The following is a 3,477-nucleotide window of genomic DNA, read 5'->3' on the forward strand; positions in this document are numbered from 1 at the left end:
CGGAGGTGATGGATGAGTCTAATTGTTCCCAATCATAACATTTAATTTATGAGTTTAGGCCCTTGCTGTTGGATTGTAGGCGGTTAAAGTAGCCCAGTACATTCCAATCTACACCGTTGATCATAATTATAAGGACGGATTTGAAGCCCTTAGATCAAAAGTAAATAACTAATTCGGCACCTTTTGTTCCCAACCTTCGGATCCATTCTGTAAGGCGTGACTCCTAAACGCTGGATGAAAGGACAAGAATTTGGAATGCAATCCTAACCTTCAATTTTGATCCTCTTTAGTTCTATAATGTAGGATTATGTCCTCTTGGATCCTAACCCTTCATTTCCTCCTGCTGAAATCTTGACCCTCTATCTCCGAGCACCCATCTCCTATAAATACCTACACACAATGCTATGAAGGTAGCGGTGATTATTAAGGAAAAACCCTAGAATTTTGCTATAGCTTTATTTTCAATCGGAAACTCTCAAGGTTTCTAGAGACATTAGAAACAAGCTTTCTAAAGAATCTTACCGCGGAAGCTATAGGCCTTGCAATCCATACCCTGAACAATCATGCACTATCTTGAAAACTTAATCACCGCTTGTTAAGAAGATCTCATTTGTAACTCCTCAAAATCACCTTATCGTTTCAATTTTAGTGGCTCCAGATACGTAAGGACATCGACACCAGCTTACTCATTATTTCAGCCTTTTCTACAGGTAAGTGCTCAACTTATCATTCTCAAATGTTCATGACAGTCTTTGTTAGATCCTTCGTTGCAACAAATCTTCAGAATAAATTTACATTGAATTGGACTTGTTTCACCTTTTTGTGACGTTCATGAGTTTTACCTTTTATTTTTACGTTGTCCTTAATTTCTTTATGTTATTTTGTGTAAAAAAAAAAAGGATAGTTCAGGACACTGATATTCTGTAAGTACCGTAAGGATTACGAATGGGAGAAGATAATATGGAGACTCTTGATCAGGATAAAAAAGATATAGTATGAACAAATTGAGAGGTTAGCCACTCTGACTAGCTCTAGAAAATAGGAATGAGGTCGGGAGTTGAGATTAAGCTCGGACGGAAAACCTTCGAAATAAGATGTTTAGAAGACTCCAAATGAGGATACGTAATAAGCTGAGGGAAGTTCAGATAAATAAATCATGAGATCGAAAATTAAAAGTCTTGGATAATATGAGAAGCGAGAGGCAAACAGGTTCAGTCTCACGACCGAGACCTTTTAAAATTCACTTTTGACGAATTAGAAGGGAACCGAGAGAGAGCCCTTTCCTGAATCCTCTTAATGAAAGTTCTAATATATGCATTTTAAGAGATAAGGGGAGGGTCCTTACCCAAATTCTATTGGCAAAAATTCTAATATATACATTTTAAGAGATCGAGAGAGAGTCCTTACTTGAATTCTCTTAGCAAAAATTCTAATATATACATTTTGAGAGGTCGGGAGAGAATCCTTACCTGAATTTTCTTAGCAAAAATTCTAATATATACATTTTAAGAGATCGGGAGAGAAGCAAAAATTCTAATATATACATTTTAAGAGATTAGGAGAGAGTCCTTACCCGAATTCTCTTAGCAAAAATTCTAATATATACATTTTGAGAGATCGAGAGAAAGTTCTTACCCAAATTCTCTTATCGAAAATTCTGATAAGAATATTTTAAGAGATCAGGAGAGAGTCCTTTCCCTAAATCTTTTCAATCAAAATTTTAATATTACTAACACCTAAATACCGAGGTGCATAACATGTGAGCCGAGAATCCTCCTCATTCATTACGAATCTTTAGGGACCCAAATAACATCTCTTTAGAATTAGAATCCCAATTCAAAGTAGAAAAATTAGATAAAATATGTAATAAATCAAATAAACAAAACACCAATTCACTGTAGGGTCATCCCATGCACCTGTGTTCTTGGGAAACCCAAAATGGTGAGATATCAAATGCTCTTTTTATCAATAATAAGGACCGACATCGTGACTCCAAACCCCCCCCCCCCCCCGGAAAATTATCAATCGTAAGTTATTAAGAGCATATCGTTAAATTTGTCGACCCTTGTTAAGAGACGAGGTATGGTGCCTAACACCTTCCCCACCTGTGAACAGACTCCGAACTTAGAATCTCTATTTTGAAAGTGGTTTTTTTTTATTTTCAGTAATGGTTTCCTTTAATTTCCCTTAAAATTAAAGTGGCGACTCCTCTCTTTTTCCACTTCGGTGAGAATCGTCTAGCGACCGCAAAACCCTTGCAACACCAGGGATTTGATTTTTGTTTGATATTAAATGATTAGTTGTTTGGTTAATTTGGGCATTTTATTTTTAATTTTTCTTTACCATTTTACTTTGAGAATTTATTTATTTTGTTTTTCAGGTACTTTTATTTTATGAGAAGAACAAAAGTGAAGAAATTAGTTTATTCTTTGACCCAGAAATAGAAAAGATAGCTAGAGACTTAAGAGCAAAAGCTAAGGGGAGAAAAATAGAATTTAGAGCTCAACAATAACAATAACAAAGAGAATAAGAGCAAGAGTAACCACAGGAAGCATTGGCTAACAATAACATTAATACCAACAACCATTCTATAAAGGATCATGCCTATCCTAACATTGGGGATTTCATGCCCAGTATCACAAGACCAAGAGTAGAAGCTAATAACTTTGAATTGAAGCCTGCATTTTGTCAGATGGTATAACAATCACAATTTAGGGGAAGTCCAAGTGAAAATCCACATGTGCATTTGGCACACTTTCTTGAGATCAGTGATATATTGAAGATAAATGGAGTTTCTAATGATGCAATTTCACTTAGATTATTTCCTTTCTCTTTGAAGGACTAAGCTAGAGAGTGGCTACATTCTTTGCCATTCTATCACAACATGGGATGAACTTTCTCTAGCATTTTTAGCTCAATATTTCCCACTAAGCAAGATAGCTAAGCTAAGAAATGAGCTGACTTCTTTCAAACCTAGAGATGGTGAGAGCTTGTATGAAGCATGGGAGAGATATAAGGATTTGCAAAGGAGATATCCACAGCATGGAATTCCTAAGTGGATGCTTGTTCATCACTTTTATAATGGTGTTTCTCCAGCTGTTAAGAGTAAAATTGATGTATCTTCTCGAGGTGAGCTTATGGAGAAATCTAAAGATGAAGCTTTTTCTACTTTTGATAAAATTGCTCATAACAACTACAAGTGGAGTTGTGAGAGGAGTGAGATAAAGAAATTGGCTAGTATGTTTAAGCTTGATGCCATGAATATGATTAATGCTAAGTTTGATGCTTTGACAAGGAAGATGGATAAGCTGAGCATGAAAGTAGATTCTTCAATTGGAGGTTCAAGTAATTCAGTAGATGTTGGAACTACAAATGTGAATTGTGCTATTGATTTTCCTACATTTGGTCAAGACTTTTCAAGTGAACAAGTGGATTATGTGGGGAACTACAATCAAAAGCCAGGTGTTAACCCATTTT

The 3,477-nt window shown here is 35.7% G+C and overlaps 1 non-coding gene across 1 annotated transcript; it reads right to left on the minus strand.

The window, feature by feature from the left end:
* Positions 1 to 2,942: 2,942 nt before the first annotated feature.
* Positions 2,943 to 3,049, minus strand: LOC131172440 (small nucleolar RNA R71). Its single transcript, XR_009142917.1, has one exon. It is a non-coding gene; the product is annotated as a small nucleolar RNA R71 (small nucleolar RNA).
* Positions 3,050 to 3,477: the final 428 nt, after the last annotated feature.

This window comes from Hevea brasiliensis, chromosome 13, assembly GCF_030052815.1.
Source record: "Hevea brasiliensis isolate MT/VB/25A 57/8 chromosome 13, ASM3005281v1, whole genome shotgun sequence".
Lineage (NCBI taxonomy): Eukaryota > Viridiplantae > Streptophyta > Magnoliopsida > Malpighiales > Euphorbiaceae > Hevea > Hevea brasiliensis.